The following is a 25,694-nucleotide window of genomic DNA, read 5'->3' as shown; positions in this document are numbered from 1 at the left end:
GTAACCGCTTCCTGGATCCAGGCGCCAACGGAAGGTGAGTATATAACTATTTTTTATTTTAATTATTTTTTTTTTTAACAGGAATATCATGCCCACATTGCTATATACATGGGCTGTTCAATATACAATGTGGGCTGCGCAATATACTACGTGGGCTGCGCAATATACAACGTGGGCTGCGCAATATACAACCTGGGCTGCGCAATATACTACGTGGGCTGCGCAATATACTATGTGGGCTGTGCAATATACTACGTGGGCTGTGCAATATACTACGTGGGCTGCGCAATATACTACGTGGGCTGTGCAATATACTACGTGGGCTGCACAATATACAACGTGGGCTGCACAATATACAACGTGGGCTGCGCAATATACAATGTGGGCTGCGCAATATACAACGTGGGCTGCACAATATACTACGTGGGCTGTGCAATATACAATGTGGGCTGCGCAATATACAATGTGGGCTGCACAATATACAACGTGGTCTGCGCAATATACAATGTGGTCTGCGCAATATACAATGTGGGCTGCACAATATACAACGTGGGCTGCGCAATATACTAAATGGACTGCGCAATATACTACGTGGGCTGCTCAATATACTACGTGGGCTGCACAATGTACAACATGGGCTGCGTAATATACAACGTGGGCTGCACAATATACTACGTGGGCTGCGCAATATACTACATGGACTGCACAATATACTACGTGGGCTGCACAATACACAATGTGGGCTGTGCAATATACAACATGGGCAGCGCAATATACTACGTGGGCTGCGCAATATACAACGTGGGCTGCACAATATACAATGTGGGCTGCGCAATGTACTGCATTGGCTGCGCAATGTACTGCGCTGGCTGCGCAATGTACTGCCTTGGCTGCGCAATGTACTGCGTGGGCTGCGCAATGTACTGCGTGGGCTGCGCAATGTACTACGTGGGCTGCGCAATGTGCTACGTGGGCTGCGCAATGTGCTGCGTGGGCTGCCCAATGCACTGTGTGGGCTGCGCAATGTACTGCGTGGGCTGCACAATATACTACGTGGGCTGTGCTATACACTACGCATACGTATTCTAGAATACCCGATGCGTTAGAATCGGGCCACCATATAGTATACATAGAAGGGCCTAATTCATAATGAAGGCTATGCTGTCATGATCTCTGCAGGCAGAGATCATAGCAAGCCTATTGAGGGACAAGCTCTCGGAAGATGGAACTATACTGACCATGAACTAAGCCTGCCGCGCAACTAGAAATAGCCAGGTAGCATTTCCTATTTATAGCTAGATGCCCAGCTCTGGCCTAAGACCTAAATAGCTAGCAGAGGGAAATATAAGACCTGGCTCACCTCTAGAGAAATATTCCAAAGAAGACAGTAGCCCCCCACATATAATGACGGTGAGTTCAGATGAAACAACAAACGCAGCAGGAAAATAGTCTAAGCAAATTTGAGGTCCGCTTACTAGATAGCAGAAGACAGATAGTATACTTTCATGGTCAGCAGAAAAACACTAACAAAACACCATCCAGAGATTACCTTAAACTCTGGCATTAACTCATAACGCCAGAGTAGCAATCCCTGATCAACGAGAGCTTTCCAGACACAGTAACAAAACTTCAGCTGTGAACTGGAACAAATAAGCAAAATGAAACATGGACAAAAGTCCAGCTTATCTAGCAGTTGTCTAGAAGCAGGAACAAGCACTGAGAGGCATCAGATAACATTGTAGACCGGCAAGAAACCACCAGAGAAATGAGCTTAAATAGCGACACCCACTACTGATGGAACCAGGTGAAACAGGAAAGAGGATGACAAATCCAATTCCACAAGCGGCCACCGGGGGAGCCCAGAATCCAAATTCACAACAGTACCCCCCCCTCAAGGAGGGGGCACCGAACCCTCACCAGATCCACCAGGGCGACCAGGATGAGCCCTATGGAAGGCACGAACAAGATCAGAAGCATGAACATCAGATGCATTGACCCAAGAATTATCCTCCTGGCCGTAACCCTTCCAGTTGACCAGATACTGGAGTCTCCGTCTGGAAACACGAGAGTCCAAAATTTTCTCCACAACGTACTCCAACTCACCCTCAACCAACACCGGAGCAGGAGGCTCAACTGAAGGTACAACAGGTACCTCATACCTGCGCAACAACGACCGATGAAAAACGTTATGAATGGAAAAGGACGCAGGGAGGTCCAAACGGAAAGAAACAGGATTAAGAATCTCCAATATTCTATAAGGGCCGATGAACCGAGGTTTAAACTTAGGAGAAGAGACCCTCATAGGGACAAAACGAGAAGACAACCACACCAAATCTCCAACACAAAGCCGAGAACCAATACGACGATGACGGTTGGCAAAACGCTGAGTCTTCTCCTGGGACAACTTCAAATTGTCCATAACCTGCCCCCAGATGTGATGCAATCTCTCCACCACCGCATCCACTCCAGGACAATCCGAGGATTCCACCTGACCGGAGGAAAATCGAGGGTGAAACCCCGAATTACAGAAAAACGGGGACACCAAGGTGGAAGAGCTGGCCCGATTATTGAGGGCGAACTCTGCCAATGGCAAAAAAGCAACCCAATCATCCTGGTCAGCAGAGACAAAACACCTCAGATATGTCTCCAGGGTCTGATTAGTCCGCTCGGTCTGGCCATTAGTCTGAGGGTGAAAAGCAGATGAAAAAGACAAATCCATGCCCATCCTAGCACAGAATGCCCGCCAAAATCTAGACACAAATTGGGTACCTCTGTCAGAAACAATATTCTCAGGAATACCGTGCAATCGGACAACATTCTGAAAAAACAGAGGAACCAACTCAGAAGAAGAAGGCAACTTGGGCAGAGGAACCAAATGGACCATTTTAGAGAAACGGTCACAGACCACCCAGATGACAGACATCTTCTGGGAAACAGGCAGATCTGAAATAAAATCCATCGAGATGTGTGTCCAAGGCCTCTTAGGAATAGGCAAGGGCAACAGCAGTCCGCTAGCCCGAGAACTACAAGACTTGGCCCGAGCACAAATGTCACATGACTGCACAAAGACTCGCACATCTCGTGACAGGGAAGGCCACCAGAAGGATCTTGCCACCAAATCCCTAGTACCAAAAATTCCGGGATGACCTGCCAATGCAGAAGAATGTACCTCAGAGATGACTCTACTGGTCCAATCATCCGGAACAAACAGTCTATCAGGCGGACAACGATCCGGTCTATCCGCCTGAAACTCTTGCAAGGACCGCCGCAGATCAGGAGAAATGGCCGACAAAATTACTCCCTCCCTAAGGATACCTGTGGGTTCAGAATTACCAGGAGAGTCCGGGTCAAAACTCCTAGAAAGGGCATCTGCCTTAACATTCTTAGAACCCGGCAGGTATGACACCACAAAATTAAAGCGAGAAAAAAATAAAGACCAGCGCGCCTGTCTAGGATTCAGGCGCCTGGCAGTCTCAAGATAAATCAAATTTTTGTGGTCAGTCAATACCACCACCTGATGCTTAGCCCCCTCTAGCCAATGGCGCCACTCCTCAAACGCCCACTTCATGGCCAAAAGCTCCCGATTCCCAACATCATAATTCCGCTCTGCGGGCGAAAATTTGCGAGAAAAGAAGGCACAAGGCCTAATGACGGAGCAGTCGGAACCTTTCTGCGACAACACTGCCCCAGCTCCGATCTCCGAAGCGTCAACCTCAACCTGAAAAGGCAGATTCACATCAGGCTGACGCAACACAGGGGCAGAGGCAAAACGGTGCTTAAGCTCCTGAAAGGCCTCTACAGCATGAGGGGACCAATTAGCAACATCAGCGCCTTGTCTGGTCAAATCAGTCAGTGGTTTAACGACATCCGAAAAACCAGCAATAAATCGGCGGTAAAAGTTGGCAAAGCCCAAAAATCTCTGAAGACCCTTAAGAGAGGAGGGCTGAGTCCAATCACAAATAGCTTGCACCTTGACGGGATCCATCTCAATGGAAGAGGGAGAAAAAATATACCCCAAAAAGGAAATTTTCTGGACCCCAAAAACGCACTTAGACCCCTTCACACATAAAGAATTAGACCGCAGAACCTGAAAAACTCTCCTGACCTGCTGGACATGAGAGTCCCAGTCATCAGAAAAAATCAGAATATCATCCAGATATATTATCATAAATTTATCCAGAAAATCGCGGAAAATATCATGCATAAAAGACTGGAAAACTGAAGGGGCATTAGAAAGACCAAAAGGCATGACCAAATACTCAAAGTGGCCCTCGGGCGTATTAAATGCGGTCTTCCACTCATCCCCCTGCCTGATCCGCACCAAATTATACGCCCCACGAAGATCAATTTTAGAGAACCACTTAGCACCCTCTATACGAGCAAACAAATCAGTAAGCAATGGCAATGGGTATTGATACTTAACAGTGATCTTATTCAGAAGCCGATAATCAATACATGGTCTCAAAGAGCCGTCCTTTTTTGAGACAAAGAAAAACCCAGCTCCCAAGGGAGAAGAAGATGGACGAATATGTCCCTTTTCCAAAGACTCCTTTATATATTCCCGCATAGCAGCATGTTCCGGCACAGACAGATTAAACAAACGACCCTTTGGATATTTGCAACCCGGTATCAAATCTATGGCACAATCGCACTCACGGTGCGGAGGTAACGACCCAAGCTTGGGTTCGTCAAAGACGTCTTGATAATCAGAGAGGAACTCAGGGACTTCAGAGGGAATGGACGACGAAATAGAAACCAAAGGTAAGTCCCCATGAATACCCTTACATCCCCAGCTCAACACAGACATTGCTCTCCAGTCCAAGACTGGGTTGTGAGACTGCAACCATGGCAATCCCAGTACCAAATCGTCATGTAAATTATACAGCACCAGGAAACGAATAATCTCCTGGTGATCCGGATTGATACGCATGGTTACTTGTGTCCAGTATTGTGGTTTATTATTAGCCAATGGGGTGGAGTCAATCCCCTTCAGAGGAATAAGAGTCTCCAAAGGCTCTAAATCAAAACCACAACGATTGGCAAAGGACCAATCCATAAGACTCAGAGCGGCGCCAGAGTCAACATAGGCATCCGTGGCAATGGATGACAAAGAGCAAATCAGGGTTACAGACAAAATAAACTTAGACTGAATGGTGCCAATGGAAACAGACTTATCAAGCTTCTTTGTACGCCTAGAGCATGCTGATATAACATGAGTAGAATCCCCACAATAGAAGCACAATCCATTCTTCCGTCTAAAATTCTGTCGCTCGCTCCTGGACAGAATTCTATCACACTGCATACTTTCTGGCGTCTTTTCCAAAGACACCGCCAGATGGTGCACCGGTTTGCGCTCCCGCAGACGCCTATCAATCTGAATAGCCATTGTCATGGACTCATTCAGACCTGCAGGCACAGGGAACCCCACCATAACATCCTTAACGGCATCAGAGAGGCCTTCTCTGAAAGTTGCCGCCAAGGCGCACTCATTCCACTGAGTAAGCACAGACCATTTACGGAATTTTTGGCAGTAAACTTCAGCTTCGTCTTGCCCCTGAGATAGTGCCATCAAAGTTTTTTCTGCCTGAAGTTCCAAATGAGGTTCCTCATAAAGCAAGCCCAAGGCCAGAAAAAACGCATCCACATCGCGCAACGCAGGATCCCCTGCTGGCAATGAGAAGGCCCAATCTTGAGGGTCACCCCTGAGCAAGGAAATCACAATCCTAACCTGCTGAGCAGGGTCTCCAGCTGAACGAGACTTCAGGGACAAATAAAGCTTACAATTATTTCGGAAATTCTGGAAGCTAGCTCTATTCCCTGTGAAGAACTCCGGCAAAGGAATTCTCGGCTCAGATACCGGAGCATGTACCACAAAATCTTGTAAATTTTGTACTTTCATGATGAGATTATTCAAACCCGCAGTTACACTCTGAAGATCCATTATTGTCAGGTGCACACAGAGCCATACAGAGATTAGGAGGAGAGAGAGAAAAAAGACTGCAGCAAGGCAAACTGGAGGAAAAAAAAAAAAAAAAAATTCCAGCAGACTTCTTATAACTCTCCTTTCTCAACCTGGGTCTTTAACACTTTAAGGGCCGGTCAAACTGTCAAGATCTCTGCAGGCAGAGATCATAGCAAGCCTATTGAGGGACAAGCTCTCGGAAGATGGAACTATACTGACCATGAACTAAGCCTGCCGCGCAACTAGAAATAGCCAGGTAGCATTTCCTATTTATAGCTAGATGCCCAGCTCTGGCCTAAGACCTAAATAGCTAGCAGAGGGAAATATAAGACCTGGCTCACCTCTAGAGAAATATTCCAAAGAAGACAGTAGCCCCCCACATATAATGACGGTGAGTTCAGATGAAACAACAAACGCAGCAGGAAAATAGTCTAAGCAAATTTGAGGTCCGCTTACTAGATAGCAGAAGACAGATAGTATACTTTCATGGTCAGCAGAAAAACACTAACAAAACACCATCCAGAGATTACCTTAAACTCTGGCATTAACTCATAACGCCAGAGTAGCAATCCCTGATCAACGAGAGCTTTCCAGACACAGTAACAAAACTTCAGCTGTGAACTGGAACAAATAAGCAAAATGAAACATGGACAAAAGTCCAGCTTATCTAGCAGTTGTCTAGAAGCAGGAACAAGCACTGAGAGGCATCAGATAACATTGTAGACCGGCAAGAAACCACCAGAGAAATGAGCTTAAATAGCGACACCCACTACTGATGGAACCAGGTGAAACAGGAAAGAGGATGACAAATCCAATTCCACAAGCGGCCACCGGGGGAGCCCAGAATCCAAATTCACAACACTATGCTGCATGTACATAATGAAGTCTATGCTGCAAGTACATAATGAAGGCTATACCACAGGAATATAATGAATGCCATGGCACAGGTACTGTACATAATGAAGGCTATGCCACAGGAACATAATGAAGGCTATGGTGCATGTACATAATGAAGGCTATGCCACAGGAACAAAATGAAGGCTATGCTGCAAGTAGATAATGAAGGCAATGCCACAGGTAAATAATGAAGGCTATGTCACAGGTACATAATGAAGGCAATGCCACAGGTACATATTGAAGGCTATGCCACAGTAACATAATGAAGGCTATGCCACAGGAACATAATGAAGGCTATGCCACAGGAACTTAATGATGGCTATGCCACAGGCACATAATGATGGCTATGCCACAGATACGTAATGAAGGCTATGAATACAGGAACATAATGAAGGCTATGCTGCAAGTACATAATGAAGGCTATGCCACAGGAACATAAAGAAAGCTATGCCACAGATACGTAATGAAGGCTATGCCACAGGAACATAATGAAGGCTATGCTGCAAGCACATAATGAAGGCTATGCCACAGGAACATAATGAAGGCTATGGTGCATGTACATAATGAAGGCTATACCACAGGAATATAATGAATGCCATGGCACAGGTACTGTACATAATGAAGGCTATGCCACAGGAACATAATGAAGGCTATGGTGCATGTACATAATGAAGGCTATGCCACAGGAACAAAATGAAGGCTATGCTGCAAGTAGATAATGAAGGCAATGCCACAGGTAAATAATGAAGGCTATGTCACAGGTACATAATGAAGGCAATGCCACAGGTACATATTGAAGGCTATGCCACAGTAACATAATGAAGGCTATGCCACAGGAACATAATGAAGGCTATGCCACAGGAACTTAATGATGGCTATGCCACAGGCACATAATGATGGCTATGCCACAGATACGTAATGAAGGCTATGCCACAGGAACATAATGAAGGCTATGCTGCAAGTACATAATGAAGGCTATGCCACAGGAACATAAAGAAAGCTATGCCACAGATACGTAATGAAGGCTATGCCACAGGAACATAATGAAGGCTATGCTGCAAGTACATAATGAAGGCTATGCCACAGGAACATAATGAAGGCTATGGTGCATGTACATAATGAAGGCTATGCAACAGGAACATAATGAAGGCTATGCCACAGATACGTAATGAAGGCTATGCCACAGGAACATAATGAAGGCTATGCTGCAAGTACATAATGAAGGCTATGCCGCAGGTAAATAATGAAGGTTATGCCACAGGAACATAATGAAGGCTATGCCACAGGAACATAATGATGGCTATGCCACAGGAACATAATTATGGCTATGCCACAGGTAAATAATGAAGGCTATACCTCTGCATGGGTGGATTTACCTTTGGCATCAAAATATGCTAGGGATTTTCACAAATATCCATAACACATGCTGTATATGGATTAGATGAGCTGAGGGATAAAACAATCTCTCAAATTACTTTTGAACCAGTGAAAATTACTACTAATTACAAGAATTATTTTTAATAAGTAGATTTAAATACTTTGAATCAAAGACTGAAGTTTGGAATTCACAAGACAACTACAAAGTGAAAAGCATGTTTAGTCAGAGTTGGCTAACTGACTTGGCCAATAAAGAATATACTATTAATTTACCATACAGGAAGTCTGTCACTCTCAAAACTGAAATTGAACCATTTAGACTTTCATATAGGGTACATAGCCCCTGTAAAAAAAAATTAAAAATCATACTGGTAGTGTAGATTTTAGTAAATGTTTTTTATGGAAAATCATTTTTATTACATTTGTACATTAGGGGCTTGGGTGCACTCTTGATGTGGCTAAGGGCTCCGTGCACCTCTCCATCTTTTCAGTTACAATACTCTGCCCATCCACTCATGGTGATTGACAGATCTTACTTTGGAGCACTGCCCAAAGTCCCCAGCCTTGCATGTACTGACATTGGAACTGCCAAGTGTCTGCATACATAGTGTCAGAGTGTGCAAAGGCAGAGTTATCATCCCTTTTTGTGTATACCAGCGTTCAGTACACACAGGATTACAAAGTTGCCAATGCTGACAACAGTGGCAGATGAGAACTTACACAATGTCAGCATGAACGCACTTTCATCTCTCTCCTATATGTACTAATTTCACTCTGCTGTGTGCAGCAAGAGGCCACTATACACAGGAAAGGGAGATGAGAGTGCATACACACTAACATTGTCTGCTTTCTCATCTCCCTCTACTGCCAGCATCTTCCGCTACTTGTTTGTATAAAAATGATCACATTGTTGTATGCATTTTAGAGTGGCACTAATGGTGAAACATCAGATCGTCACGAGGCAAAAACTAAACCAATATGTTAACAAAAAAAAACAAACCATGGACCTTTAGAATATAGCAGCATAAAGACATTTGGTAGTATTTTTTGTGTAAATACAGCAAGTCATAAAAACTACACTATAAAAATTTGCTCTAGCCATACTCATACTGAACCACAAAATAAAATTAACATGAGATATAAAGAATAATGAAAACCGAAGAGTGCCTTTTTGAAATGTGGGAAATAAAATTTACATTTAACTTTTTTCAAAATAATTTAACTTATGACCGAAATATTTTTATTTTTGCAAAGGTAACTCGAAAAAAGGACCCCAAAATTTGCCGGGCAATTTCTCCTGAGCATGCTGATATCCATATGCGGTGGGGAAACCACTGAGGGGATGTACGGCAGACCTCGGAAGAGAAGGAGCGCCATTTTACTTTTTGAATGTAAAATTTGCTGGATTCATTAAGCCATGAAAATAAAAAAGAAATCTAAATTTTCCCACAAAAATGCTTTTTAGCCCTATATTTTGTATTTTCACAAGTGTAAAACAAGAAATTGCACCATACAATTTGTTGTGCAATTTCTCCTGCGTTCGCAGATACCCCATATGTGGGTGAAAGCTACTGTTTGGGTGCACGGCAGGGGTCGAAAAGGAAGGAGCGCCATTTGACTTTTTGAATGTAAAATTTGCTGGCATAATTAGTGGATGCCATGTTGCATTTGAAGAGCCCCTGATGTGCCTAAACAGTGGAAACCCTTCACAAGTGATATCATTTTGAAGACTAGACCCCTCAGGGAACTTATCTAGATGAGAGCACCCTGAACCAACATATGCGTCACAGAAGTTCACAATATAAAGTTGTGAAAATATACAAATCCCATTTTTTAAACAAAAATGTTCTTTTAGTCCCGCACTTTTTATTTTTACAAGGTAACAGTAGAAAATGTACTCTAAAATTCGTTTTGCAATTTCTCCTGAGTACACCGATACCCATATGTGGTCAAAAACTACTTTTGAGGCACAGTGCAAAGCTCAAAAGGGAAGAAGTGCCATACTGGTATTCAGATTTTACTGGACTGGTTTGAGGTGCCATGTCGACTGGCAGAGCCCCTGTGGTGCCATTACAGCAGAATCTCCCATAACAGACAACATTTTACAAACTACACTCAATGAATTCATCTAGAGGTGCAGTGATAATATTGACACTACAGCTGGGTCACAGAATTTTACACCATTGGGCAGTGGAGAAAAAATGATTACATTTTTACCACCAAAATTTAGTTTTAGCCCCAGATTTTACATTTTCACACTTAGAAATAAAAATGGGTAAAAATTTCACCAAAATGTGGCCCACAATTTTTATTGAATGTAGAAATACCCTATATAGGGATGTACAGTACTGCTTAACCACAAGGCAAGACTCGGGAGGGACGGATTGGTATTTGCCTCCTGGAGCCCAGATTTTCATAGGATAGTTAGCGGTCTCCATAGACAGAACTTTTAAGTGCTGGAAAAGCAGAATCTCCCTTGCCTCCTCCTGCCGATTCCAACTCAAAAACATTTCCCGGATCCGTGCATTCCTTGACCATGAAACCACAAAAACACTAGTACATGCCCTTATCATCTCCCGCCTCGACTACTGCAACCTCCTACTCTCTGGCCTCCCCTCTAACACTCTGATACCACTCCAATCCATCCTAAACTCTGCTGCCTGACTAATCCACCTGTCTCCCCGTTATTCCCCAGCCTCTCCTCTCTGCCAGGCCCTTCATTGACTATTGCCCAGAGGCTACTGTTCAAAACACTAACAATGACATACAAAGCCATTCACAACCTGTCTCCTCCATACATCTGTGACATGGTCTCCCAGTACCTACCTACCGGTGCCTACCTACACGCAACCTTCGATCATCTCATGATCTCCTTCTCTACTCCTCTCTCATCTCTTCCTCTCACAACCGCATCAAAGACTTCTCCTGTGCTTCCCCTATACTCTGGAACTCTCTACCCCAACACATCAGGCTCTCGCCTACCACAGAAACCGTCAAAAGGAACCTGAAGACCCACCTCTTCCTACAAGCCTACAACCTGCAGTGATCCTCAGTCTACTGAACCGCAATTGTACTTGTCTATATTTGCCCCGTTCACATGGAAAGCGCCCTGGAATAAATGGAGCTATAAAAATGTATAATAATAATAATAATAATCCCCCTCAAGTGACCCCATTTTGGAAATTATACCTGTCATGTACCTGCTTCCCAGCACGTGACTGCGGATTGCGCCTGCAAGGGTTAATCTATCTCCTCTCACTCAGTCCAGCATTCAACCTCTGTCCTGTGCTGCAATGGGAGCATAATTCACACCTCGACACAGTCCACACACCCCGCTCATACACGCTGCCACCACTCACCGAACACATGGGCGATGAGTCCTGGAAATACTACTGCTACTGTCTGCCAATCATAAGGATTACACACTTTAAAACTATGGATTCTTTTAGAGCATACAAGGTTCATACTTATTAAAGTTTTAAGCGTTAATAGAAAAGGTACAGTGCTTACAATAAAAAGAGTATAAAAATATAGCAATAAAAAGTGACATACAAATATGCAAAAACAGTTATAAAATAAAAGGGAGAACTTACAGAAATATCGAACTTTGCAGTGTGGTATTTTGCCCGTGAGGGAGGGGAAATATGGAGCGGATTGCACCAGCTTGGCTGTTACTCACTGTGAACATCTTTCTATGTGCAAAGGCCTAATTTATAGAGTTAACTTGGAGGTCAGATTTCTAGACCAGCCTCCCAGGTTACTATTGTAATCTTTGGTTTATGACTGGATCCTGACTGTTTTACCCATGAATACACTATTTTCCTCTGAACACTCTTTGTGTAACCTTTCTTGCTCATAGTAAATAGAAATTGTCAGGCTGCACTAGGTCCCATTTGGCATCTGCCTTTGAGGCATCAGAGGTGTTAAATGTTTCCAAATCTGTGTCTTTCCAAGAAGGCCCCCCGTGATCTGAGAACAGGAAAACTGCCTTTTGTTAGGATAACATATATTATCACCTTGGTAAGACCTGCGCCTACGTACAGATGCTAGCTAACTGCTGGCCATACATATACATATTTCACTACACCTCCCTCCTTATGAACGTGCATAGGGGTTGACTTACAGGTCAGCTCCCCAGCATGTATCTGGTCCACCCCACCTTGGTGAGATAGGCCATCAGCATTGCCGTGATCGATTCCTTTCTTATGTTGAATGATAAAATCGTATTGCTGTAATATCAGGCTCCATCAAAGCAATTTCCTGTTGTCCCCAACTACCTTGTTGAGCCAACTCAATGGGCTTTGATCTGTTATCACGGTGAAGTTGCGCCCATAGAGGTATGGTTGCAGTTTCTGCAAAGCCCACACAATTGCCAAACATTCCTTTTCAATTGTGGCATAAGCCACTTCTCTGGGTAGAAGTTTCCTGCTTAGGTAGAGAATTGGGTGCTTCTCACCGTGCTGGTTCACCTGGCTGAGAATCGCACCTAGCCCATAGGTGATGGCGTCTGTCTCAACTACGAACCTAGGAGTAAAATCTGGGGCCTAAAGGACGGGTGAACTACCCAGTGCTGACTTTAGGACAGAAAATGATTCCTCACACTGAGGAGTCCAGGAAACAATTTGGGGAAGGTTCCTCCTGGTCAGATCAGTTAATGTCTTGGCCAGAGCACTGTAGTTTGGTACAAACCTCCTATAGCCAGCCGTACCCAAGAAGGACAGTACCTGCTTCTTGGTTCGTGGGGTGAGCCAGGCTGTAAAGGCTTCTACCTTCCTTGGCTCAGGTTTTAGCAGTCCTCCCCCCACCCGGTGTCCGAGGTATTGTACTTCCTTCATGGCTTACAGTAAGACCTGCAGCGTTAAGCCTTTGCAACACCTGGGAAAGATGTACAAGGTGTTCCTCCCAAGAATTACTAAAAATGGCTATATAATCGAGATAAGCAATGGCAAAGATATCAAATCCTTCCAATAAGTGATTAACCAACCTCTGGAGGGTGCCAGGCGCAATCTTCATACCAAATGGCATCACCAGAAACTCAAACAGCCTGAATGGCGTTATAAAGGCCGACCTCTCCTAAGCTTCATTGGTCAGGGGTATCTGCCAATATACCCTACTTAGGTCCATGATGGTGAGGTATGATGCTTTAGCTAGCTGCTCTAACATCTTGTCTATCCTCGGCATGAGGTAGACCTCACATGTAGTCAGTAGATTTAATTTCCTGTACTCTACACAGAACCGGGTAGTAATGTCGTTTTTCCGCACAAGGACCACAGGCGAGGCTGAGGCACTCTGGGATTGTTGTATTACCCTGAGGTTTAGCATCTCCTCTACCTGTTCCTTCACGTGTGCCTTCACCTCTGCTTACACCTGGTATGCAGACTGCCATACTGGGGGATTAGTACCAGTATCCACATGGTGAGTTGCTAAGTGAGTTTTTCCAGGCTGCCCTGTGACGACTTCTGTGAATTCGCTGAGCACCCCCATCAGCTCAGACCTCTGACTGTGGCATAGCAAAGGGTTTAACTCTGCTGACGCCAAGGACTCCATGTGCTGAGTCCCAGCCCCCACATCCAGTAACAGATCAGCCTCCCCTTCTTCAGGCAGGCTACAGACAGGTAACATATTTACATGGAAGACTTTCTGACTCTTTGCATGCTCATCTAGGGTCACCACAAAATTAACATCATTTAGCCGCTTGTGTACAGTGTAATGTCCCTCCCATGCAGCCTGTAATTTATTCTGTAGCATAGGGACCAACACCCAAATCTTCTGCCCCTCCTCATAGGTTCTCAGTCTGGCATTATGGTCATACCAGACCTTCTGGTTGATTTGGGCCTGGGTCACATTCTCATGGGCCAGGTTGTTCAGTTTTTACATTCTTTCTCTGAGTTTCAGTACATATTCAACCACTGACACTCTCGTAGTTTGGGGGTCACCCTCCCAACAGTCCTTAATCAAATCAAGTGACCCCCTTACCCTCCTCCCATAAACCAGTTCAAAGGGGGAGAATCCTGTATATGCCTGGGGTACCTCGCTGTATGCAAACAACAGATGGGGGAGGTAGCGCTCCCAGTCTCTACCTTCAGTCTCCACCAGCATTTTGAGCATTTGTTTTAATATCCTGTTAAAACACTCGCAGAGTCCATTGGTTTGGGGATGATAGACGCTGGCCACAAAATGCTGCACTTGTATCTTTTTGCAGAGGCTTTCCATCAGATTGGACATGAATTGGGTTCCCTGATCGGCTAACATCTCCCTGGGGAACCCCACAAGAGAGAAAACAGTCAGTAAAGCATGCGCCACTTTGTCTGCTAGGATGGAGGACAGTGCCACTGTTTCCAGGTATCGTGTAGCATAGTCCACCACTGTGAGGATGAACTTTTTGCCAGAGCTGCTCGGTATTGCAAGTGGCCCAATGATATCCACAGCCACTCACTGGAAAGGCTCATCGATCACTGGCAGTGGTATCAATGGAGCTTTCTGTATATTCCCAGACTTTCCAACTCTCTGACAAACTACACATGATTGACAGTAATTGGCTATATCCGTCCCCATTTTGGGCCAATAGAACTTATGTGTCAGGCGAGCTTTGGTCTTTTGTATTCCAAGGTGTCCACCCAGATGGATTTCATGAGCAATTCTCAATAATTATTCCCTAAATAGATAAGGAACAACCAGCCGCTTTTCACAGTCCCAAGGTTCTGTAGTATCCGTGGGGAGTGTCTCTTTATACAGTGTGCCCTGGTCCAAGTATGTTCTCTCTTTGTCAGAAGCAGCAGGGGGTTGGTCTGCAAGACGCCTGAGCTTCTCCAGACTGACATCTGTCCGCAGGGCCTCCTTGAAGCTCTCACTGTCAGTCTGCAGGTCCTGGCCTTGTGTGACTGCCAGTCTCTGGTCTGAAGCTGAGTCTTCGGTATCGATTATCATGGACCTCGGTGGGTTTGCCATGTGAGGAGGCTCCTGGGCCATAGTATGGTCCTCCTGTTCTGGCCGTTCTGACTGAGACTCATCCTTTAATCTCTGGGGTTGAGTCTGAGCCGCATCCTGACTCCAGGTCACAGCTGCCACATACATACAGTCCGGTGCATTGGTACATTTTCCCTCCTCACACAGAATCTCAGGTGGGTCACTTGCTTCCACCTTCTCTGTAGCATTAACTTGCAAGGGAAGAATATAGTGGGATCCCATCCTCCCCAAGTCTGTGCCTAGCAACATATTGGTGGGAATAGCCTCTGATACTCCCACTTCTCTCAGACCTTTCCCTGCTCCCCAGTCCAGGTACACATGAGCATGGCAAGGTTGACCCTTCCAATCCCGGTTATAGACATCGTCTTTCCTGGTATGATATCGACAGGGCTTACCATTGCTGGATGCACCAGAGTCACCTCTGCCTCACTGTCCCTGAGAACAATGGTGACCTTATTGCCAACAGTGATAGATTGACAATTCTTATCAGTCCTCGCATCAGAGCCGGCCACAAAGAGGACAAAGGGTGGGGGCCCAGATGGATTTGTGGTTGTAGTTGGGTGTTTCTCCCTATCAGGACAAACTGCACTGACATGTCCCACTTTGTTGCAGGAGAAGCATTGGTTTGCATCACCTAAAGAATGTCTATTCCCAGGGACCCCAAAGGAGGTGGGCTTGGACAGCACTGGTGATCTGCCGGCAGAGGGAGAAGGATGCCCGTTTGGCTTACATCCCTTCCAGCTGGATCCTAATGGCTTCCGCACCTCAGGCATCCTGTTAGTCGCATAACAGTCCACAATCTTTGCAGCCTGATCCGCAGTTTGTGGCTCTCGATCACACACAAATTGTCGAACATCCGTGGGGCACATATGAAGAAATTGATCCTTGACCATAAGATCCGTTACGTTCTCAGAACTGTTAACAGAAAGTCCCCTGATCTATTGGTGGAACGTGGTCCTCAAGGTTCTAATGAAATCCGCATAGCTGTCATTTGATCCACGTTTTAGGTTCCGGAACTTTCTCTGATACACTTTTGTGGTTAGGTTGTATTTAGTGATGAGCGAGCACTAAAATGCTTGGGTGCTCGTTGCTCGGGTCAAGCAGACTGGAATACTCGGGTACTCAGCCAGAACAACGAGCCCAATGTAAGTCTATGGGAGACCCGAGTATTTTTACCGCGATAACCCCCCCGGGGGTCCTTTTAAGGTCTAAAAACATCTGAAAATGATAGAAACACTGCTCAAATGACACAGGAACATCATGGGGATCGCCCCTGGAAGCATTCCTGACTCCTAATTCACAGCTTTAATCAATTTTTTCCGAGATTCATGCCATTTTTCCCAATGCCACAAAAGACACATTAAAACGAAACCAAAACGGGTTTTGCTTGGAAATATGTCAAGATATATCCTTTGCAGGTTAATGACTTGCCTGTAAGGCCAAATATTTAACCCCAGACTGAAAATTTCCTCCCCCACTTAGGCTTAGTTCAGACACAGCATTTTTTAAGCGTTTTTTAACTTTAACATTGCTTTCAACCACTACAAAAGCATTCACTGGAAAATGTCATTGTAACATTTAACAACCCTAGCAACCCTAGCTGGCTATGTGGTGTGTGACACATACGCAGACCCATCTTGTTTCATTTATGAAGGAGGGACTCTTAAAGTCACAGAGCCTATTTTTACTGGTGCATCAGGCGGCATTAATCTTCTTAAAGGGCCATTATTAAACAGTGGGTCTCCTAAGCTGTTGTAGCCTAGGCTGTGAGTGGATGGGCTGCCAAGAATTACCATGCACCACAATACCCCTTTCATAAGATGTACAGGGCGGACTCCTGAAAAAGTGTTTCATTGAATTCAAGGCCTGCCCTGCTAGCAATTCATATGCACCCCATTACGCCTTGGAACCCACATACTGGATGGGCCCACGAAAATCCACTTCACAATATGCATTTTGTACTCCCATACTCCATTGTTTTACACATTTGCAGCAAGGCCAGCCCTGTTGCATAGTCAGTCATATGCACCCCATTATGCTTTTAAGCCCACATACTGGATGGGCCCAGGAAAATCCATTTCACAATATGCATTTTGTTCTTCCGTACTCCTTTGTTTTACACATTGGCAGCAAGGCAAGCCCTGCTGCATAGTCATATGCACACCATTACGCCTTGGAACCCACATACTGGATGGGCCCATGAAAATCCACTTCACAATATGCATGTTGTACTCCCGTACTCCTTTGTTTCACACATTGGCAGCAAGGCCAGCCCTGCTGCATTGTCAGTCATATGCACCCCATTATGCCTTTTAACCCACATACTGGATGGGCCCAGGAAAATCCACTTCACAACATGCATTTTGTACTCCCATACTCCCTTGTTTCACACATTGGCAGCAAGGCCAGCCCTGCTGCATAGTCAGTCATATGCACCCCATTACGCCTTTGAACCCACATACTGGATGGGCAGAGGAAAATCCACTTCACAATATGCATTTTGTACTCCCATACTCGTTTGTTTTACACATTGGCAGCAAGGCCAGCCCTGCTGCATAGTCAGTCATATGAAACACATTACGCCATTGGACCCACATACTGGATGGGCCCATGAAAATCCACACTTATTTTTTAATGGTATGATGGTTTCCTCTTTGCACAATTATTTACAGGAGAATTTGGCAATTTTATTTGCCATGTTTTTAAGACTATGGTTCAGATACGGCTTTAAAAAAGGCTAATACTTGCAATACAACACAATTTTATTGCAAACTACAAAATTCAAGGAATAGTATGATTGAATAGTGTGAGTGGGTACACTTTTGTATATGTTAACATACAAACGTTAATAAGTACCGTATTTTCCGGCGTATAAGACGACTGGGCGTATAAGACGACCCCCCAACTTTACCAGTTAAAAAATAAAATCTTCTTAAAAGTCGGGGGTCTTCTTATACACCCTATGTCGTCTTATAGGGCCGGTGAATATGTGCCTTTTGGGGGGGGAGTGATCCTGATGAGGACGAGGGGGCGTCTCACAGGAAAGTGAGTATCCCCCATTACCTTATCATAGCGCTGCAGCGTGGGGTCTCTGTGCTGGGAGCGGCGGCTGCTGTGCTGTGCTGTGCTGTGGCGGCTCCTCTTCTGCAGTGTGGGGCCTCTGGTGCTGTGGGGTGGCGGCGTATCTTCATACAGTCGGGGCTCCTCCGGCATCTCAAAGACTGGAAGCCCCGCCGGCAACTCCATCGGTACAATGCGGTCAGGTGGCCTCCGGGAAAATGGCCGCTGCTCAGATTCAGATCTCGTCCCGAGATCTCGGGAGACGAGATCTGAATCTGAGCAGTGGCCATTTTCCCGGAGGCAGCTCAATAGGTGCGATGCGGTGGCCCGGCCGCTGGGGGCTGCGCATGCTCAGATTCAGATCTCAACGAGATCTGAATCTAAGCAGCGGCCATTTTCCCGGAGGCCAGCGCATTGTACCGATGGAGTTGCCGGTGGGGCTTCCAGGCTGAGATGCCGGAGGAGCCCCGACTGCATGAAGATACGCCGCCGCCGCCGCCACCGCCCCACAGCACCAGAGGCCCCACACTGCAGAAGAGGAGCCGCCACAGCACAGCACAGCAGCCGCCGCTCCCAGCACAGAGACCCCACGCTGCAGCGCTATGATAAGGTAATGGGGGATACTCACTTTTCTGTGAGACGCCCCCTCGTCGTCATCAGGATCACTCCCCCCCCACCCACCATATACACCCGGCGTACAAGGCGATTCCCGGCGTACAAGACGACCCCCGACTTTTAAGAAGATTTTCAGGGGTTAAAAAGTCGTCTTGTACGCCGGAAAATACGGTACATATAAGGATTAAATAAATATAGTGATTATGTATATATGAATATTAACTACATACAGTTACTTAGATCATCACCAAGAGGCTTTTAAACATCATCAGTCTGGAATATCAGAGAAGCAACACCAAGACAGAGAACCCCTGGGAGATTATCTACACTGCATGGGCGTCCGCAATTATGCAGGTATCAGCATACTGTACATATACAGGTACCCCAGTTTTGGCATCTGTCTTAGTCATGTTTCTCTGGTCTTATATAGTGATTTACACTATGTAGTAACTCCAGTTTCACCCAGACCTTCAAGTGGTCACTTTTCAAGGTTGCATGTAACTGAGATATCATGGAGTCATCAGACGAGGGGCCATAAACCCCTAGAAAATAAAAGCCACAAGGATTTAGATCACACCATCACAGGCAGAGTTTCAGTAAACCTTAATGTTTTACAATGACAAACAGCAAACATATAGAGGCTTAGAAAACATTTATCAAGATTGTGTCAATATGAGCATTGTCTGTAACATCTGTAAATGTTTTGCAAGAAATGCAGCTATGTGATTGTCTGAATGCATTCGATATACAGTATTTTAACCCCTTTACCCCCAAGGGTGGTTTGCACGTTAATGACCGGGGCAATTTTTACAATTCTGACCACTGTCCTTTTATGAGGTTATAACTCTGGAACGCTTCAACGGATCCCAGTGATTCTGACATTGTTTTCTCGTGACATATTGTACTTCATGATAGTGGTAAAATTTCTTCAATATAACTTGCGTTTATTTGTGAAAAAAATGGAAATTTGGTGAAAATGTTGAAAATTTCGCAATTTTCCAACTTTTCATTTTTGTGCTCTTAAACCAGAGAGTTATGTGACACAAAATAGTTAACAAATAACATTGCCCACATGTCTACTTTACATCAGCACAATTTTGGAAACAAAATTTTTTTTTTGTTAGGGAGTTATAAGGGTTAAAAGTTGACCAGCAATTTCTCATTTTTACAACAAAATTTACAAAACCATTTTTTTTAGGGACCACCTCACATTTGAAGTCAATTTGAGGGATCTATATGGCAGAAAATACCCAAAAGTGACACCATTCTGAAAACTGCACCCCTCAAGGTACTCAAAACCACATTCAAGAAGCTTATTAACCCTTCAGGTGTTTCACACCAGGTGAAGCAACATGGTAGGAAAAAATGAACATTTAACTTTTTAGTCACAAAAATGATCTTTCAGCAATAATTTTTTTATTTTCCCAAGGGTAAAAAGAGAAAATGGACCTCAAAAGTTGTTGTCCAATTTGTCCTGAGTACACTGTTACCCCACATGTGAGGGGGAACCACTTTTTGGGCGCACGGCAGGGCTCAGAAGGAAAGGAGCTCCGTTTGACATTTTCAAGCTAAAATTGGCTGGAATTTAGATCGGACGCCATATCACGTTTGGCGAGCCCCTGATGTGCCTAAACAGTGGAAACCCCCCACAAGTGACCCCATTTTGGAAACTAGACCCCCTAAGGAACTTATTTAGGTGTGTGTTGAGCACTTTGAACCCACAAGTGCTTCACAGAAGTTTATAGTGCCCGGGCGTGAAAATAAAAAATCCTATTTTTTCCACAAACATGATCGTCTAGTCCCCAATTTTTTATTTTCCCAAGGGTAAAAGGAGAAATTGGACACCAAAAGTTGTTTGTTGTCCAATTTGTCCCGAGTACGCTGATACCCCACATATGGGGGGGGACCACTTTTTGGGCGCACGGCAGGACTCAGAAGGAAAAAAGCGCCGTTTGACATTTTCAAGCTAAAATTGGCTGGAATTTAGATCGGATGCCATGTCGTGTTTGGCGAGCCCCTGATGTGCCTAAACAGTGGAAACCCCCCACAAGTGAACCCATTTTGGAAACTAGACCCCCTAAGGAACTTATCTAGGTGTGTGTTGAGCACTTTGAACCCCCAAGTGCTTCACAGAAGTTTATAACGCCCGGGCGTGAAAATAAAAAATCCTATTTTTTCCGCAAACATGATCGTTTAGTCCCCAATTTTTTATTTTCCCAAGGGTAACAGGAGAAGTTGGACCCTAAAAATTGTTGTCCAATTTATCCTGAGTACGCCAATACCCCACATGTGAGGGGTAACCACTTTTTGGGCACACGGCAGGGCTCAGAAGGAAAGGAGCGCCGTTTGACATTTTCAATCTATAATTGGCTGGAATTTAGATCGGACGCCATGTCGCATTTGGCGAGCCCCTGATTTGCCTAAACAGTGGAAACCCCCCACAAGTGACCCCATTTTGGAAACTAGACCCCCTAAGGAACTTATCTAGGTGTGTGTTGAGCACTTTGAACCCCCAAGTGCTTCACAGAAGTTTATAACGCCCGGGCGTGAAAATAAAAAATCCTATTTTTTCCGCAAACATGATCGTTTAGTCCCCAATTTTTTATTTTCCCAAGGGTAACAGGAGAAATTGGACCCTGAAAGTTGTTGTCCAGTTTGTCCTGAGTATGCTGATACCCCACATGTGAGGGGGAACCACTTTTTGGGCGCACGGCAGGGCTCAGAAGGACAGGAGCGCCGTTTGACATTTTCAAGCTAAAATTGGCTTGAATTTAGATTGGACGCCATGTCGCGTTTGGCGAGCCCCTGATGTGCCTAAACAGTGGAAACCCCCCACAAGTGACCCCATTTTGGAAACTAGACCCCCTAAGGAACTTATCTAGGTGTGTGGTGAGAATTTTTAAACCCCAAGTGCTTCACTAAAGTTTATGACGCCCGGCATGAAAATAAAAAATTCTCTTTTATTCCCACAAACATTATCTTTCAGTCCCCAATTTTTTATTTTCCCAGAGGTAACAGGAGAAATTGGACCCCAAAAGTTGTTGTCCAATTTGTCCTGAGTACGCTGGTACTCCATATGTGGGAGAAAACTACTGTTTGGGCACACTTCAGGGCTCCGAAGGGAAGTAGTGACGTTTTGAATGCAGATTTGATGGAATGGTCTGTGGGCATCATGTTCCATTTGGTGAGCCCCTGATGTGCCTAAACAGTAGATCTCCCCACCAGTGACCCCATTTTGGAAACTTGACCCCCTAAGGAACTTATCTAGGTGTGTGGTGAGAATTTTGAACCCCCAAGTGCTTCACTAAAGTTTATGACGCCCGGCGTAAAATAAAAAATTCTATTTTATTCCCACAAAAATGATCTTTCAGTCCCCAATTTTTTATTTTCCCAAGGGTAACAGGAGAAATTGGACCCCAAAAGTTGTTGTCCAATTTGTCTTGAGTACGCTGGTACCCCATATGTGGGAGAAAACTACTGTTTGGGCACACTTCAGGGCTCAGAAGGGAAGTAGTGACATTTTGGAGTGCAGACTTTGATGGAATGGTCTGTGGGCATCATGTTCTATTTGGTGAGCCCCTGATGTGCCTAAACAGTAGAAACTCCCCACAAGTGACCCCATTTTGGAAACTTGACCCCCTAAAGAACTTATCTAGGTGTGTGGTGAGAATTTTGAACCCCCAAGTGCTTCACTAAAGTTTATGACGCCTGGAGTGAAAATAAAAAATTCTATTTTTTGCCCACAAAAATTATCTTTCAGTCCCCAATTTTTTATTTTTCCAAGGGTAACAAGAGAAATTGGACCCCAAAAGTTGCTGTCTAATTTGTTGAGTATGCTGGTACCCCATATGTGGGAAAAAACTGTTTGGGCACTTCAGGACTCAGAAGGGAAGCAGTGACGATTTGGAATGCAGACTTTGATGGACTGGTCTGGGGGCGTTATGTTCCGTTTGCAGAGCCCCTGATGTGCCTAAACAGTAAACAAAACCCACAGGTGACATCATTTTGGAACCTAGACCCCCCAAGTAACTTACTTAGATGTGCCCCCTCTTTGGAACTAATCTACTGGTTCCTGTAAAGTAAATTAGTAGTGCATGGAGGTGTGGTACAATTTGAAGCAATCCTTCATACACAGGCTAGGTTTGTCGGGGCAGGTGTCGCATTGATAGATGGTGTTCTTGCGTACTCCTCTTATGTAGCACACTCAGCACCTTTTTTGTGGCTTACCTTTTCTATCAGTTGGCGGGATAACCCCCGGAAAATGCTGACCTGGTACGATACGAGCACCCTCAGTTCCGGAAGTACTGGGGCCCGCTCCTTCCCTCGTGCCAAACATCAGGGCCTTAACCACTACCTCCTGGAACTGAAGGTACGACGTATCGGTGTGGCGTGCACATCGTGACAGCAGGAAAGCGTTGAGCATTGCCATTTGTAGGATGTACATGGACAGCTTTTTGCACCACACCTTGGCCTTTCTCAAAGCACTGTACGGTTGGAGGAGTTGATCAGAGAGATCAATGCCCCCCATGTTTTTGTTGTACCCCAGTACACAGTTCGGTTTGCAGACCTGTGTAGAGGTACCCCGTACAGTGCTGAGGGCACTGCCATCACTGTGTATGGTGGTCAAGAGAAGGACATCCCTCTTGTCCTTGTACTTGACCACCAGCAGGTGGTCGCTACATTGGGCTTTGTTCTCACCTTTTCTGAGCATCTGCCCAAGTAGCAGTACCTCGCGCAGAGAGGGATTTGTAGAGTGGGATGCTGGAATAAAAGTTATCGGTGTAGAGGTGGTAACCTTTATCCAGCAGTGGGTGCAACAAATCCCACACAATTTTCCCACTCACTCCCAGGATGGAAGGACACTCAGGCGGTTCAATCCTGCTGTCCTTCCCTTCGTACACTCTAAAGCTGTAGGTGTACCCTGAGGTACTCTCACACAGCTTGTAGAGTTTGATTCCGTACCTGGCCCTCTTGTTGGGCAGGTATTGACAGAATCTGAGCCGCCCCTTAAAATTAACCAAGGACTCATCCATGCAGATGTCCCTTTGGGGCACGTACACTTCAGCAAACTTTTTGCTGAAGTGTTCGATGACCGGCCGAACTTTGAACAGACGGTCAAAATTGGGGTCATCTAGTGCGGGACACCGTGCATTATCGTTGTAATGCAGGAACTTATGGATGGCCTCAAAACGCGTCCGCACCATGACCATTCGGAACACTGGAGTGTTATATAAAATATCAACGCTCCAATATTGCCGAATTTCTGGCTTCTTCACGATCCCCATGTGTAGGACCAGGCCCCAAAACTGCATCATTTCAACTGCGTCTACAGGAGACCAGTTAGAAAATGATGAACCGGGATTTTGCTCCAAAAATTGCCGAGCATACAAATTAGTTTGCTCCACCATGAGGTTAACAAAATCCTCAGAGAAAAAGACTTTAAAAAAGTCTATTTCTGTGAGGCCGGTGGTGTCAAACTTGATTCCTGATTCTGCCACAAAATCAGGAATCAGTGGCTCGTAATTTTCGGGGGGCGAGGTCCATATGGGGTCCGAAGAGGGGCGCGCTGGTTCATCTTCAGGAGTGGGCGCTGCCTCATCTTCTGTCCTAGGGTGTCTGCGTGGCGGTTACGCAGGACACGAGGAGGAAGATGAGGAGGAGGAGGAAGAGGATGAAGAATCTGAAGAGTAAAGGAATGTGAGATCCTCTCCCTCGCTATCAGTGTCGGAGGCAAGGAAAGAATATGCCTCCTACGCTGAATAGCGCTGCTGGGACGAACGGGACATTTTTTTTGTGAGTATGGTGCTTGGGTGTAATTTATTGGTAACTATGTGTACGTGTGGGGGGGGGATAGTGTTTGGTGCAAACTATTCTGAAAAGAAAAAGCTAATGGAAAAAAAAAGCAAATAGGGAGAAAGAAATACCTGTGAAAGGATAAGTCTAAAACAGCAGGCCCTAGCTCTGATAAGTGAACTGCGTCACTTATCCAAGTTTGGCGGCTGCTGGATGTGTGAACGGGGATGTGAAAAAAACGGCAGGCACAAGAGCTCTGATAAGTGAACCGCGTCACTTATCAAAGTTCGGCTGCGGTGGCTGGGTGCGTTCAAAGGGATGTGGGAAAAAAAAAGAAACGAAAGGCACAGGTTTAGACGCAGCGGCTGGGTGCGCGCAAGGGGATGTGAAAAAAAAAAGAAACTAAAGGCACGGGTTCAGACGCAGCGGCTGGGTGCGCGCAAGGGGATGTGAAAAAAAACAAAACGAAAGGCACGGGTTCAGACCCAGCGGCTGGGTGCGCGCAAGGGGATGTGAAAAAAAAAAGTAAACAAAAGGCACGGGTTTAGACGCAGCGGCTGGGTGCGCGCAAGGGGATGTGAAAAAAAAAGAAACAAAAAGCACAGGTTCAGACGCAGCGGCTGGGTGCGCGCAAGGGGATGTGAAAAAAAAAGAAATGAAAGGCACGGGTTCAGACGCAGCGGCTGGGTGCGCGCAAGGGGATGTGAAAAAAAAACGAAAGGCACGGGTTCAGACGCAGCGGCTGGGTGTGCGCAAGGGGATGCGGGAAAAAAAAAGAAAGGCACGGGTTTAGACGCAGCGGCTGGGTGCGCACAAGGGGATGTGGGAAAGAAAAGTGAGCTCGAGTGTTGATCGGTGAACTGCGTCACCAATCAACGCTCGGCGGCGCTAAGGGGGTGAAAAAGAAAAGCGAGCACGAGTGTTGATCGGTGAACTGCGTCACCAATCAACGCTCGGCGGCTGCTAAATTTGGGCACGGACGGACGCGGCGCAAAGTGGGGGGGAGGAGGAAGGGTAAGGGGGG

The 25,694-nt window shown here is 45.5% G+C and overlaps 1 protein-coding gene across 3 annotated transcripts in view; it reads right to left on the bottom strand.

The window, feature by feature from the left end:
* Positions 1-25,694, bottom strand: part of GUCY2C (guanylate cyclase 2C) — a 1,047,636-nt gene that overhangs the window by 423,273 nt on the left and 598,669 nt on the right. The window lies entirely within an intron of this gene.

This window comes from Ranitomeya variabilis, chromosome 8 (genome assembly GCF_051348905.1).
Source record: "Ranitomeya variabilis isolate aRanVar5 chromosome 8, aRanVar5.hap1, whole genome shotgun sequence".
In the NCBI taxonomy this organism is placed as follows: Eukaryota; Metazoa; Chordata; class Amphibia; order Anura; family Dendrobatidae; genus Ranitomeya; species Ranitomeya variabilis.
The sequence above is the reverse complement of the archived record's forward strand: the minus strand, read 5'-3'. Positions and strand labels throughout refer to the sequence as shown.